At 46.4% G+C, this 16464-nt stretch overlaps 1 pseudogene; it reads right to left on the bottom strand.

The window, feature by feature from the left end:
• Positions 1-360: 360 nt before the first annotated feature.
• LOC138674605 (uncharacterized) lies at positions 361-12124 on the bottom strand (annotated as a pseudogene).
• Between the last annotated feature and the right edge of the window lie 4340 nt (positions 12125-16464).

Below are 16464 nucleotides of genomic sequence, written 5' to 3'. Positions count from 1 at the left end.
AAAGTTTATTTTACTTTATTAAAAATTTTTTATTTTAACTACTCAGAGTTCTGATTATCATAAAAATATGAAGATCGGAAAATGGGATCTGATGAAGCAACAGTAAACGATAACAACATGGAAACGATTATTGTTTAAATAATATTTTGTATTTATTAACAATTATTTGGTTACAATTTGATTATTTAAAAAGGGGCCTTGGTAGATAGGGATTTGGCGTCGGTAGATAGGGATTATGCCTCGCATTTTCACACGTGTTAGCATCTGTGCCATACAGACTGGTTCGTCAGTGGATAGGGTTCAGCCGTCATATGTTCTCTGCTGTAATATCTCACGTCCAGTCTTGGGCCTTGATTCTGTTTAGGCATCCGATCTTCTCTGCAGTTCAGGCTGCTCAACACCTGCACAAGAGTATTGCCAGTGCACGGCACCTTCAGGACTCATGAAGTAGTCTGCGAAGGTTTCTCTCACACGCACACCCGAGTTACATTGCCTTCCTTGACCAAAGTTGTCCACTGCATCTAATTCCGACACCTGTGGCTCCTCAACTACCTCTGTGCTGTATTCCCGAGCATAGTTGTGGAGCACATAGCATGCCTTTATCACAGTGTCCACGGTCTCCGGATCTAACTGGATGGCAGTGTGAAAGATCCTCCACCGACTACACATGATCCCGAAGGTACATTCCACATATCTTCGGGCACGGCTCAGCCTATAATTAAAAATCCTCCGCCGGTCATCCAGTGCTCTTTGTGGGTATGGGCGCAGCAGGTGGGGCTTCAAGGGAAATGCCTCATCCGATACCATCCCAAAGGGCACTGGATGTGTGGAACCCGGCAAAGGTCTTGGGGCTGGGAGCGTGCCGCCATCTCGAAGAATTTGAAGTCCAATCTGTGATGATTGCAGCACCCGAGAATCCCCCGAACTGCCATAAGCACCGACGTCAATGGCAACAAACTTGTAATGTGCGTCAGCCACCGCCATCAAGACCACCGAAAAATACTTCTTATAATTAAAGAAGCGTGATCCTGATCATGGTGGCTTCAGCACTCTAACATGTTTGCCATCAACAGCACCTACACAGTTGGGGAAATTGGCCACAGTTTGAAAGCCTGCTGCAACCTGCAGCCAAGTCTCCTCGGTTGGGCAAGGCATCACGATGGGCTGCAACTTCTGCCAGATGACGGTACATGTGCACCGTACAATTTGCGAGATGGTGGTATTTACATCAAAACAATATACCCCTTCTACCGGAGGACAGGATTCAGTGCCTAGAGGGGGAGTTCACACTGGAGGAGGTCTTGGAAACTATTAAAGGTCTGAAACAAGGGAAAAGTCCAGGTCCAGACGGATACTCAGCTGGTTTTTATAAATCATTCTCCTCATTATTGAGCCCGATTTTTCTTGAAGTGTGTAATTCGGTCTCCTCGGGTGGTTCCTTTCCCCCTCAGGCTTTGGCCGCTCATATCACGGTCATACCAAAACCAGATAAAGACCCCTCGTTATGTAATAATTACCGTCCGATATCTCTTATAAATTTAGACATTAAAATCTACGCGAAGATGATTGCAAATAGATTGAGCCCTCTCCTTCCACACGTGATGAACCAAGACCAGGTGGGTTTTGTCCCGGGTAGAGAGGCGCGCGACAATACCATTAGGACCATCTCTTTAATAGACAGGGCGGGACGGGAGGGGGGCGATCCCATGTGTATCCTGTCGATCGATGCTGAGAAGGCATTCGACAGGGTGCACTGGGAGTTTTTGTTCCGGGCCCTGGCGGGGATTGGTCTGGGAGAAAATATGATGCACAGAATAAAGGCCTTGTATACCTCCCCCGGCGCCCAGGTGAAGGTGAATGGCACCCTTTCGGACGCGTTCGAGATACGAAATGGTACGAGGCAGGGGTGCCCGCTTTCCCCTCTCCTGTATATCCTGTCAATGGAATACCTGGCCACCGCCATACGCAATAACCCCTCCATAAGGGGAGTTAAATTAAGATCGGAGGAACACAAGTTGGCGCTTTTTGCCGATGATATCCTCTTATATGTTACCTCCCCCATAACTAGCTTACCCAATATTATACTAGAATTATCGAAATTCGGTCACCTAAGCAATTTTAAAATTAATTCCAATAAATACATGGCATTAAATATATCCCTACCACCATCTGAGGTGAGTAGGCTTCGAGCCTCTTTCCAGTTTGGTTGGCGCTTTGATTCACTTCCATATCTGGGGATTAGAATAACAGCCAAAACATCTGGTTTGTACGATGCAAACTTTAAAAAGGAGTTGCAAAAAGCGGAGCTGGACTTAGAGAAGTGGCATAAATTACAACTGTCCTGGTTTGGTAGAGTTAATGTAATTAAAATGGACTTGTTGCCTCGCCTTTTATATTATTTTCAGACAATCCCATTATATCTTCCTGCGTCCTTTTTCTCACGACTCAAGAAAGCGGTCATCCGATTGGTCTGGTCTCATGCTAGATCAAGAATATCTCACTTTGTATTAAGCAGGTCCAAGAGGAGGGGGGGAATTGGCCTACCAGACTTCCTAGTATATAGTCGTGTGTTGTGAATTCTGTGGTCAAGCTCCCTCTTGTGGTCATGAGTGGTACTTCGGCTGGTTCTGTTCATGAGCTTCCTCTGGTGGATGTGAGTGGTGCTGCGGCTTCTGAGTTTCCTTCCTCAGGTGACGAGGTTAAGTCGTTAGGTGCTGCTCTATTTAACTCCACCTAGTTCTTTGTTCCTAGCCTCCAGTCAATGTTCCAGTATTGGTCTTGCTCTCTCCTGGGTCGTTCTTGTGGCCTGTCTGCCCTGCATAAGCTAAGTTCTGCTTGTGTTACTTTTGTTTGCTATTTTTTCTGTCCAGCTTGCCATATTGGTTTGTCTTGCTTGCTGGAAGCTCTGGGACGCAGAGGGAGCACCTCTGTACCGTCAGTCGGTGCGGAGGGTCTTTTTGCGCCCTCTGCGTGGTTGTTTGTAGGTTTTTGTGCTGACCGCAAAGCTATCTTTCCTATCCTCGGTCTATTCAGTAAGTCGGGCCTCACTTTGCTAAAATCTATTTCATCTCTGTGTTTGTATTTTCATCTTTACTCACAGTCATTATATGTGGGGGGCTGCCTTTTCCTTTGGGGAATTTCTCTGAGGCAAGATAGGCTTATTTTAATATCTTCAGGGCTAGCTAGTTTCTCAGGCTGTGCCCGAGGCGCCTAGGTCTGGTCAGGAGCGCTCCACGGCTACCTCTAGTGTGGTGTGATAGGATTAGGGATTGCGGTCAGCAGAGTTCCCACGTCTCAGAGCTCGTCCTATGTTATTAGTAACTATTAGGTCACTTTGTGTGCTCTTAACCACCAGGTTCATTGTGTTTCTGAATCACCAGTTCATAACAGTACTGGAGGCCCAAAGTACTAATGCTTCTCAATAGAGGGAAAGGAGAAGTTCTGAGACCATTTTTTTTCCTCTGCACTGTGTTTTGTCTTTCCTTTTCCCTAGACATTTGGGTGGTTCAGGACACAGGTGTAGTGATGGACATTAAAAGTCTGTCTTCTTGTGTGGATCATCTCACTGCAAGAGTACAAAAAATTCAAGACATTGTGGTTCAGAAATCTATGTTAGAACCTAGAATTCCTATTCCTGATTTATTTTCTGGAGATAGAGCTAAGTTTCTGAATTTCAAAAATAATTGCAAACTGTTTCTGGCTTTGAAACCCCGCTCCTCTGGTGACCCAGTTCAACAAGTTAAGATCATTATTTCTTTATTACGTGGCGATCCTCAAGACTGGGCATTTTCTCTTGCGCCAGGAGATCCTGCATTATGTGATATTGATGCGTTTTTTCTGGCGCTCGGATTGCTTTATGATGAACCTAATTCAGTGGATCAGGCAGATAAAAATTTGCTGGCTCTGTGTCAGGGTCAGGATGAGGTAGAGATATATTGTCAGAAGTTTAGGAAGTGGTCTGTGCTCACTCAATGGAATGAATGTGCGCTGGCAGCAATTTTTAGAAAGGGTCTCTCTGAAGCCCTTAAGGATGTCATGGTTGGATTTCCTATGCCTGCTGGTCTGAATGAGTCTATGTCTTTGGCCATTCAGATCGATCGACGCTTACGTGAGCGTAAAACTGTGCACCATTTGGCGGTATTATCTGAGCATAAACCTGAACCTATGCAATGTGATAGCACTTTGACCAGAGCTGAACGGCAAGAACACAGACGTCGGAATGGGCTGTGTTTTTACTGTGGTGATTCCACTCATGCTATCTCCGATTGTCCTAAGCGCACTAAGCGGTTCGCTAGGTCTGCCACCATTGGTACGGTACAGTCGAAATTTCTTTTGTCCGTTACTTTGATCTGCTCTTTGTCATCCTATTCTGTCATGGCATTTGTGGATTCAGGCGCTGCCCTGAATTTGATGGACTTGGAGTTTGCTAGGCGCTGTGGGTTTTTCTTGGAGCCCTTGCAGTATCCTATTCCATTGAGAGGAATTGATGCTACGCCTTTGGCCAAGAATAAGCCCCAGTACTGGACCCAATTGACCATGTGCATGGCTCCTGCGCATCAAGAGGATATTCGCTTTTTGGTGTTGCATAATCTGCATGATGTGGTCGTGTTGGGGTTGCCATGGCTACAAGTCCATAACCCAGTATTGGATTGGAAATCTATGTCTGTGTCCAGCTGGGGTTGTCAGGGGGTACATGGTGATGTTCCATTTCTGTCTATTTCATCATCCACCCCTTCTGAGGTCCCAGAGTTCTTGTCGGATTACCAGGATGTATTTGATGATCCCAAGTCCAATGCCCTACCTCCGCATAGGGATTGCGATTGTGCTATCAATTTGATTCCTGGTAGTAAGTTTCCTAAAGGTCGACTGTTTAATTTGTCTGTGCCTAAGCACGCCGCTATGCGGAGTTACGTAAAGGAATCCTTGGAGAAGGGTCATATTCGCCCGTCGTCGTCGCCATTGGGAGCAGGGTTCTTTTTTGTGGCCAAGAAGGATGGTTCGTTGAGACCTTGTATTGATTACCGCCTTCTAAATAAAATCACGGTCAAATTTCAGTACCCCTTGCCGCTGCTGTCTGATTTGTTTGCTCGGATTAAGGGGGCTAGTTGGTTCACCAAGATAGATCTTCGTGGTGCGTATAATCTTGTGCGTATTAAACAGGGCGATGAATGGAAAACAGCATTTAATACGCCCGAGGGCCATTTTGAGTATCTGGTTACGCCATTCGGGCTTTCCAATGCTCCATCAGTATTTCAGTCCTTTATGCATGACATCTTCCGAGAGTACCTGGATAAATTCCTGATTGTATACTTGGATGATATTTTGGTCTTCTCGGATGATTGGGAGTCTCACGTGAAGCAGGTCAGAATGGTGTTCCAGGTCCTGCGTGCGAATTCTTTGTTTGTGAAGGGGTCAAAGTGTCTCGTTGGTGTTCAGAAGGTCTCATTTTTGGGGTTCATTTTTTCCCCTTCTACTATCGAGATGGATGCTGTTAAAGTTCAGGCCATTTATGATTGGACTCAGCCGACATCTCTGAAGAGTCTACAAATGTTCTTGGGCTTTGCTAATTTTTATCGTCGCTTCATCAATAACTTTTCTAGTATTGCTAAACCGTTGACTGATTTAACCAAGAAGGGTGCTGATGTGGTCAATTGGTCTTCTGCTGCTGTGGAAGCTTTTCAGGAGTTGAAGCGTCGTTTTTCTTCTGCCCCTGTATTGTGCCAGCCAGATGTTTCGCTCCCGTTCCAGGTCGAGGTTGATGCTTCTGAGATTGGAGCAGGGGCTGTTTTGTCGCAAAGAAGTTCTGATGGCTCAGTGATGAAACCGTGTGCCTTCTTTTCCAGGAAGTTTTCGCCTGCTGAGCGTAATTATGATGTTGGCAATCGAGAGTTGCTGGCCATGAAGTGGGCATTCGAGGAGTGGCGTCATTGGCTTGAAGGAGCTAAGCATCACGTGGTGGTCTAGACTGATCACAAGAACTTGACTTATCTCGAGTCTGCCAAACGGTTGAATCCTAGACAGGCTCGTTGGTCGCTGTTTTTCTCCCGTTTTGACTTTGTGGTTTCGTACCTTCCGGGCTCTAAGAATGTGAAGGCGGATGCCCTGTCTAGGAGTTTTGTGCCCGACTCTCCGGGTATTCTCAAAGAGGGGGTAATTTTGTCTGCCATCTCCCCTGATTTGCGGCGGGTGCTGCAAAAATTTCAGGCTAATAGACCTGACCGTTGCCCAGTGGAGAAACTGTTTGTCCCTGATAAATGGACGAGTAGAGTTATCTCTGAGGTTCATTGTTCGGTGTTGGCTGGTCATCCTGGAATCTTTGGTACCAGAGATTTGGTGGCTAGATCCTTTTGGTGGCCATCTCTGTCGCGGGATGTGCGTTCGTTTGTGCAGTCCTGTGGGACTTGTGCTCGGGCTAAGCCCTGCTGTTCTCGTGCCAGTGGGTTGCTTTTGCCCTTGTCGGTCCCGAAGAGGCCCTGGACACATATCTCTATAGATTTTATTTCGGATCTCCCTGTCTCGCAAAAGATGTCGGTCATTTGGGTGGTTTGTGATCGCTTCTCTAAGATGGTCCATTTGGTACCCTTGTCTAAATTGCCTTCCTCCTCTGATTTGGTGCCATTGTTATTCCAGCATGTGGTTCGTTTACATGGCATTCCGGAGAACATCGTTTCGGACAGAGGTTCCCAGTTTGTTTCGAGGTTTTGGCGAGCTTTTTGTGCTAGGATGGGCATTGATTTGTCTTTTTCCTCGGCTTTCCATCCTCAGACAAATGGCCAAACTGAACGAACCAATCTGACCTTGGAAACATATCTGAGATGTTTTGTTTCTGCTGATCAGGATGATTGGGTGTCCTTTTTGCCTTTGGCTGAGTTCGCCCTTAATAATCGGGCCAGCTCGGCTACTTTGGTTTCTCCGTTTTTCTGCAATTCTGGTTTCCATCCTCGTTTCTCTTCAGGGCAGGTTGAGTCTTCGGACTGTCCTGGTGTGGATACTGTGGTGGATAGGTTGCAGCAGATTTGGACTCATGTAGTGGACAATTTGACATTGTCCCAGGAGAAGGCTCAACGTTTCGCTAACCGCAGGCGCTGTGTGGGTCCCCGACTTCGTGTTGGGGATTTGGTTTGGTTGTCGTCTCGTTATATTCCTATGAAAGTTTCCTCTCCTAAGTTTAAGCCTCGTTTTATTGGTCCGTATAGGATTTCTGAGGTTCTTAATCCTGTGTCTTTTCGTTTGACCCTTCCAGCTTCTTTTTCCATCCATAATGTATTCCATAGGTCATTGTTGCGGAGATACGTGGAACCTGTTGTTCCATCCGTTGATCCTCCTGCCCCGGTTTTGGTTGAGGGGGAGTTGGAGTATATAGTGGAGAAGATTTTGGATTCTCGTATTTCGAGACGGAAACTCCAGTACCTGGTTAAGTGGAAGGGTTATGGTCAGGAAGATAATTCCTGGGTCTTGGCCTCTGATGTTCATGCTGCCGATCTGGTTCGTGCCTTTCATTTGGCTCATCCTGGTCGGCCTGGGGGCTCTGGTGAGGGTTCGGTGTCCCCTCCTCAAGGGGGGGGTACTGTTGTGAATTCTGTGGTCAAGCTCCCTCTTGTGGTCATGAGTGGTACTTCGGCTGGTTCTGTTCATGAGCTTCCTCTGGTGGATGTGAGTGGGGCTGCGGCTTCTGAGTTTCCTTCCTCAGATGACGAGGTTAAGTCGTTAGGTGCTGCTCTATTTAACTCCACCTAGTTCTTTGTTCCTAGCCTCCAGTCAATGTTCCAGTATTGGTCTTGCTCTCTCCTCGGTCGTTCTTGTGGCCTGTCTGCCCTGCATAAGCTAAGTTCTGCTTGTGTTACTTTTGTTTGCTATTTTTTCTGTCCAGCTTGCCATATTGGTTTGTCTTGCTTGCTGGAAGCTCTGGGACGCAGAGGGAGCACCTCCGTACCGTTAGTCGGTGCGGAGGGTCTTTTTGCGCCCTCTGCATGGTTGTTTGTAGGTTTTTGTGCTGACCGCAAAGCTATCTTTCCTATCCTCGGTCTATTCAGTAAGTCGGGCCTCACTTTGCTAAAATCTATTTCATCTCTGTGTTTCTATTTTCATCTTTACTCACAGTCATTATATGTGGGGGGCTGCCTTTTCCTTTGGGGAATTTCTCTGAGGCAAGGTAGGCTTATTTTTCTATCTTCAGGGCTAGCTAGTTTCTCAGGCTGTGCCCGAGGCGCCTAGGTCTGGTCAGGAGCGCTCCACGGCTACCTCTAGTGTGGTGTGATAGGATTAGGGATTGCGGTCAGCAGAGTTCCCACGTCTCAGAGCTCGTCCTATGTTATTAGTAACTATCAGGTCCATTTGTGTGCTCTTAACCACCAGGTCCATTGTGTTTCTGAATCACCAGTTCATAACAGTCGTGCCTCAATAGGTACTTGCATATTAGACCTATATCATAGCAGTAACAACAAGAAATGGGTGGGCTTGGAGGGCGATCTCGTTGTCGGGGATCCTCAGACGATATTGTGGAACACAGGAGGGGGGGGTGAGGTCGAACCTTCCATTCATGACTAGAAACATGCTTCTACTTGTTCGACAGAGTGGCAGAAATACTATAACTTCTACAGCCCCGGGTCCACTAACCCCACTCTATGACAATCCTCACTTCCCTGCAGGTCTCCGTAGGGAAAATTTCCTGAGTAAAAACAGAGCTTCAAAACCCATTATGTTTGACTTCATAAATCAGACAGGTATTAAGTCCCCATACGAAGTATACCAGGGGGGGGGAACCTCCTGAGGGCTCTTGGTTCTTTTACGAACAACTAAACAGCTTCATAGGCACATCATTTAAACTCAACAAGTCCATGGGGGTGTTGACCCCTTTCGAGAAAATTTGTCTTGCGGAGGAGCCCCCGTCTCGTAAGGTGTCCCTCTTATATAATCTTTTCCAGGAGAGCCAAACTCCAACACATGACTTCCCAACATTTTTCTCAAGATGGGAGAGTGACTTGGGGATTTCATTATCCCAAGAGGAAAGGGATAAGATTTTGCTGTTCACCTTTAGGACTTCGCAGTCGGCCGTATCACAGGAGAGGAGTTACAAGGTTCTGTTGAGGTGGTATAGATGCCCCTGCCAGGTTCACACCATGTTCCCGGTGATACCGGATACTTGTTGGAGATGCTCATCAGAAAAAGGGACTTATGTCCATATCTGGTGGGAATGTCCACCCATAAAGAAATTCTGGATGCTGGTTTTCGATCTCCATAACAAATTATCCTTTCGCAAAATACAACCCACAGTGGAATTAGCCCTCTTGTCTCTGTGTGACATGTTGATATCTGGTTTTAAGAGGAGTCTTCTCAGACATTTTCTTACGGCTGCCAGGAATTTAATTCCTAGATACTGGAAGCAAGATCGTTACCCCTCAGGCTCCGACTTTGTTGTGGAGCTTAACAACATTTTCAGAATGGAACAATTGATAAGTGAATCCATGGGGGACTCGATGAAATTTTTTAACACTTGGGCTTCATGGATTGTATTCAGGGAGACCCCGGAATTGGATGCATGGTTGTCCAGGTCCTAATTCATATCTAGAGCCGATCTGGGAGCGCTCGTGTAACGGTAGTGACCCATATCCTCAGACTTGCTGTTGTGGCCTAGAGCCAATGTTGATGACTCAATGTTCTTCTCTCCTCTAAGTGGGGCCTGGGATCGGTTCGGGAGGAGTGTCGCACTCCTCACACCTAGTGTACCCTCTTACCTTCACCCGCTCTCCTTTCCCCTCCTCCCACCCCCCCCCCCCTTTTTTTTTTTTTCTTTCTTCTCTTCTCTTTCCTCCTCTTTCCGCTTCTTTAATTCTTTCTACTTTTGCTTACTTTTTATATCTAGTGACATTATACACTAATACAAAGGATTAATATAGCTAGTAATGCTTGATTGCCTTTGATGCTGCTTATTACTTTCAACTGTGAAGAATATCATTACTAATTTGAAAGTGTTATCGTTGGCAGTGGCCAACTACATTTAATACCTGCTGAGACTCTCTCTTTTTATACGATCTACGGGCTGTAACCCGCTGAGTTTAACAATTGTTTCAGCATTGTACTATTGTTTGTATTGTTTATTTGTTTCAATAAACCTGATTTATACAATTTGCGAGATGGTGGATTTGCCAACCCTAAATTGGAGGTGCAGGGATGTGTAGCTCTCTCCTGTGGCTAAAAACCTGAAGAAAGGAAAAAAATAATTTAGAGAACCTACTAACACAAATTGTGTTGCAAGATAAAACATACCATCATGGCCACTAGCGTTATGGGGACACAGGCAGCATTGGGGCAGCATTATGAGGGAAACAGGGTGCACTCGCAGCATTGGGGCAGCGTTATGGGGGAAACAGGGTGCACTCGCAGCATTGCGGTAGCATTATGAGGGAAACTGGCAGCATTATGGGGGCACTTGCAGCATTGGCGCAGCATCATGAGGGAAACAGGGTGCACTCGCAGCATTGGGGCAGCATTATGGGGGCAGTCACAGCATTGGGGCAGCATTATGAGGGAAACTGTGCACTCGCATTGCGGTAGCATTATGAGGGAAACTGGCAGCATTATGGGGGCACTCGCAGCATTGGGGCAGCATTATGAGGGAAACAGGGTGCACTCGCAGCATTGCGGTAGCATTATGAGGGAAACTGGCAGCATTATAGGGGCACTCGCAGCATTGGGGCAGCATTATGAGGGAAACAGGGTGCACTCGCAGCATTGGAGCAGCGTCATGAGGGAAACAGGGTGCACTCGCAGCATTGCGGTAGCATTATGAGGGAAACTGGCAGCAATATGGGGGCACTTGCAACATTGGAGCAGCATCATGAGGGAAACAGGGTGCACTCGTAGCATTGCGGTAGCATTATGAGGGAAACTGGCAGCATTATGGGGGCATTCGCAGCATTGGGGCAGCATTATGAGGGAAACAGGGTGCACTCGCAGCATTGGGGCAGCGTTATGAGGGAAACAGGGTGCACTCGCAGCATTGCGGTAGCATTATGAGGGAAACTGGCAGCATTATGGAGGCACTTGCAGCATTGGAGCAGCATCATGAGGGAAACAGGGTGCACTCGAAGCATTGGGGCAGCGTTATGGGGGCACTCGCAGCATAGCGGCAGCATTATGGGTTAAACTGGCAGCATTTGTGGCAGCATTTAGGGGGGCACTAGCAGCAAGGCCTTACCGCAAGGTGATGAGCAGCCTTTCTTCTGCAGAGATTGCTCTTCGCATGACCGTATCTTCGTAAGCGAGGTGTGGACCAAGAAGAATTAGAAGACGATCAAATGCCTCAATGGAAAGCCGGCAAAACTGAGAAAATTTATCTGGAAAGCTGAAAATAAAAAGGAAAAAAAAAATTAATTAATTTTAAACACACACATAATGTATGTTGTATATATAAAAAAAAAGTTACAAAGAAACACAGCTGTCAATATACCATTTCTCACTATATCTTACCTCCTTAAATCCCGATAAAGAACATGGAAGTGTCCCTTTTCCTCTCGTTCCTGAATAATGGGATGAACCCACATCCTTTTTTGGCGTCTGCTATCCCTTCTTCTCCGAGATTGCTCCTATGGGAGAATATATTGTATGTGTTATTACATGGAACTGTACAACACATGGAATACAGCTGGCAATCCGCAACGTCATAAACTCGGCATCTCCGCAGCCTAAGGCTGGGTTCACATTGCGTTCCCCCAGTCCGTTTGACGGACTTCGTTACACAGCTGCATAACGCGGTGAAACGTAGTCCGCTAGCGCCGCCATTGACTCCTATGTCTGACATCGCTAGCCATGTGCCGTCATTTGAGTGACGGTCGGACCCCGAGACTCGGACTGCAGCGTTTCCGGGTCTGTCACTGCTAGCGCAGATTCAGCTAGCAGATGCCCCATCTGCGCTAGCGATGTGCCAAAGTCAGCACTTGCGTTACAGCAGACCATGAACGTATGTGTTGAACGGGCTGCTGTACACATTGTGAACCCAGCCTAATACGCAAAGTCTTCACATCTAATGACATTTTCTTACCAGCTCGCTGTGGTGGTGCAGCAAAAGCAGTGCCGTATGCAACAGTAGGCAGTTCTGTTGTGGAGTTAGACGATGGTGCGGCATGTTGAATTCAACAAGGAAGCAAAATGGTGAAGAGGGGTTGGACCAGGAAATGACCTCATGGGACGTTTTTTTTTTCAACCAACTTTATCTGTTGTAAAAAACGCACAAAAAACACACAAAAACGCATGTAAAAAACGCATAAAAAACGCACAAAAAAAGGATGCGGATTTCCTGGGAGTGGTGCCAGATTCTCCTCAGGAAAATTCTGCACAAAATCCTGACGTGTGCACATACCCTTATAGTTATAGGAGCACTCTTGTTTTGTGACTGTCAAAAATTGAATTATTTCTTTCTACAGACTAAATGTGGAAACTGTTTTCACAGTGGCACAGAGGTGGCATTACTATGTGGGGCAGTAAGAGGAGACCTATTTTTGTATAACAGGTGTAGTAATAGGGACACATACGGCAGCAGTGGCTCAGCATTGGGGTATCAGCAGGATGAGGAGTTTGTGCAGGTTGGGAATAGTCCTATTGGTCCCCAGTGGTGGAATACGAGAAGTGAAATTTGTCTTTGTTGTAATCTCTGCAGATGAGTCCTGGCAGGAGAAGTTGTAATGTCGGTCCGGACCAGAAGGAAAAGACAGGAAAAGTGAACATTCATCCACCGTCATTTCTACCTCCCATCCAAGCTCTATCACAAATTTCCGTAACCTCTCTAACCTTATACTCATTTGCCCAGCCCCACTAACAGGAGCTCTGTAGAACGCTCGCTCTGTCTGCAACAAGCTTTCCTACATCCATGATCTTTTTGTTACTACCAAACTTTTCTTTCCTCGCCATCACTGAAACTTGGCTCACCCCTTCTGACACAGCCTCTCCTGCTGCACTTTCGTATGGTGGATCCCACCTTTCTCACACCCGCCCCAGCAGTAAGCATGGTGGAGGAGTTGGTTTTCTTGCTCCTTCACCCTATCCAATTACCACCCTCAATTACCCTTCCTTTCTTAAGGGGGCACTCTGTGCGCATCTACTCCCCCTCCAACTAGCTGACATTTACCGCCCCCCAGGGCCAGCCACCACCTTCTTTGACCACTTCACCACCTGGCTACTTCATTTCCTCTTCACTGACATCCCCACTCTCATCTTGGGTGACTTCAATATCCCCATTGACACTTCCCTCTCAGCTGCCACTAAGCTTCTATCTCTCCCTTCCTCCTTCGGCCTCACTCAATGGTCTTCTTACAGCCACCCAGAAAGATGGCCACACACTGGACCTCATCTTCACCCGCCTCTGCTTCCTATCTAACCTCTCTAACTCACCTCTTCTTTCTGACCACAACCTACTCACATTCTCTTCCCTCTCCACTGAATGGCTACAATCCCCAACCCACAAACTTGAACATCCTCGCGGAAATCTTAAACACCTCGATCTATACTGACTCTCTGAATCCCTTCTCCCTCTTAAGAGAAATAAGTTCCCCACACAATGCAGATGCCGCTGCTGCTCTATATAACACCACAATAGCTGTAGCTTTGGAATGTGCTGCCCCTCTCACACATACCAAAGCTCGCAAAATCAACAGACAGCGCTAGCACACCAGCCTGACCAAAGAACTGAGACGGGCTACCAGGGCTGCTGAGCGGAGATGGAAAAGATCCAACTCCAAAGAGCACTTCATTGCCTCATTTTTCAAGCAGAAGATTGATATCATCAGAGACAGTTTTGGTCGACAACCCCCAGAGCCCTTCCTCCTAACTGCCCAGCCCTCCACCTCCAAAACCAACTTCTCCACCATTACAGAAGATCGACTCTCCACTCTACACTCAAGATTGCATCTCACCACCTGTGCACTTGATTTGATCCCATCCCACACCTCGCCAGTCTTCATCCCAACCCTAACCCATCTCTTCAACCTATCACTAACAACTGGTATTTTCCCCTCAAGCTTTAAACATGCCTTAATCACACCTACCCTCAAAAAGCCCTCTCTTGACCCATCCTCTATGTCTAGCTATCATGCTATATCATTTCTCCCTTATGGCTCAAAACTACTGGAACACGTCCATCTTGAACTGTCCTCCCATCTCTCTTCCTGCTCCCTCTTCGACCGCTTACAATCTGGCTTACGGTCACACCACTCCACTGAAACTGCCCTAACTAAGGTTAAAAAACCCCCAAAAACAAATGATATAGGGGAATATTCAGTATATCAACCAAAAGAAGAAAAAACACCCTTAAAATATTTTTAATGTATCATCATTAAAATGTAGTCATATAGATAAATAATAACTACCAACACCATAACTCTTAGGTATGGGTGGGGTATTATTCCATCCAGAGTACACCAGGAGCTCTTTATACTAGAAAAATATATTCCTGGCTAAATCCCTATTATTCCTCCTAATAGACTTTATACCTTCTTGGCAGTGGAGGTTGGCACCCTAAAATTCGACATGGCGCCCCCACTCAATGACGGCTGTCCCTTCTGGCCCTAATCGGACCCTGACGTCTACCCACGCCCACACCCCAACACCATACACACAACAAAAAACCTAGGTCAAGCTGTGAAAAGAAAAAATGCATAAATGAAAAAAATGTATAAAAATGAGGCACAAGATATGTTGCTGCACCAACTATAATATTTGCACAGAATATTGCACAGCAAAATATGCCCTCCGATTCCCTTGTATACATATTAGAGGCCGGGAATACGACCTAAACTATTCTTGTGTATTGTATACACGTCTGCAATCTGCAGAACACACACAGAAAAATAAATATAGAGCAGAGGGGAACAAGGCCTTCCAGAACTTAATAGTTAGAGACCACAATGATATATAAAATGCTCTTGTGCATATTAGACTATTCTGCTGCCATCATTAGCTGCACGACAGACTTGCCATGACCCGGTCAAAGACATAGCAGACAAAAAGCTTCACATAGATGAGAAATTTCACTGGTTTCTCATAACTAACGCGCTACAGAATGGCGCACATTATAGACAAAAATCCTGCCAGGGAATAACAGACACAGGCTACTGTACCCGCAATAGGTTGCTTAACTGAATATATATAGCATAGTGCCCCATGTCTCCATCCCAATAAAGCAGGCATAAATAGAAGCCTCACACAAATGAACAGTTTCACTGGTCTCTCGTGGCTACCGCGCTACACATTATCACGCTTAGCATAATCCTGCCACGGAATACCAGACACAAGCTGCTATGGTCAAAATATATTACTTATCTGAATAAATGTGATATGAATATGTCCCATGTCTCCATCCAACTTATCTGAATAAATGTGACATGAATATGTCCCATGTCTCCATCCTACGCGTTTCGCCCCTTCCTGGTACAGGGGCTCATCAGGGGACCTTTTCAGAATGGATGTGTGGTGTATTAATTTGTGTCTTTTGTATAGTTTTTCTATTGTCCAAGACCTTGAAGTTCTACCTGGCAACAGGGCTTGTTGAACTATTCTCATTGCTAATGCCCAGCAGTTGATTTCTGAAGCTGAAACCATACAGTGAGCAGTATTCTTAAAATCCTTTATTTTCTACTGCTTATACAGAACTTTATCAAGTGTAAAGATCGATGTTTCAAATATATTGCTATTTAAAAGTGCACACCTTGCGGCGGTATCACAAGAGAGAGACACGAAGGGAAGAATATTGTGGAACAGTGTAAATGAGATCAGCACAAAGGAGAGCCAGTAAGAGTCGTGCCGAGAGAGACAGGCAACATCTTACTGAGGCGCGTAGTCGGTGGCCGGATCACCGTAGGAGTAACTGACTTCAGGCCTTACTTCAAATTTCGCTGGACAGTTGATTATAGGTTGGCTGTCTACCTTCAACACCTACGCAGACATAGGGGGCAACATTGGGAGAGGGGTGTCTCTAGGGTCCCGGAAGACCTCCAAGCCTTCCCGTCAAACGGGTGGCGTCATAGCCAAAATATACCTGGGGGACGTTAGAAACTAGCAACATCTGGAACCAAAGAACGAGAGAGAGAAAGCTGTAGAGAACGAACGAAGGAGAACAGCAGTTGTGAGGACTATTCCGAATGCTCAGCAGGGTAGGACTACAACATACAGGCGCTATTGGTAGGCAACGATTTCCATCTGCGAGGGAAACTCTGGATGTGCCCATCAGACCGGCCGGCCTGATAGCCCGGTGGAACGTGCTCTGGACTGAGTATATTGAAGCCTTCAGTAAAAAGGTAAAGAGACTGCAACCTTGTGTCCTCGTTATTGCCTGCACCTCACACCATCACCATCTACCTTACTGGGAAGCCCTGGGGACATACTTCACCTGTGGGAAGGTATACCATCCAGCTGCCATTCCATCACCCCAGCGGACCCCACAGCAGCGTCGGTCACCCTGACCGAACACCACAG

This window comes from Ranitomeya imitator, chromosome 4 (genome assembly GCF_032444005.1).
Source record: "Ranitomeya imitator isolate aRanImi1 chromosome 4, aRanImi1.pri, whole genome shotgun sequence".
Lineage (NCBI taxonomy): Eukaryota > Metazoa > Chordata > Amphibia > Anura > Dendrobatidae > Ranitomeya > Ranitomeya imitator.
Note: the sequence above shows the minus strand (reverse complement) of the source record. Positions and strands in the feature narration are given on the sequence as shown.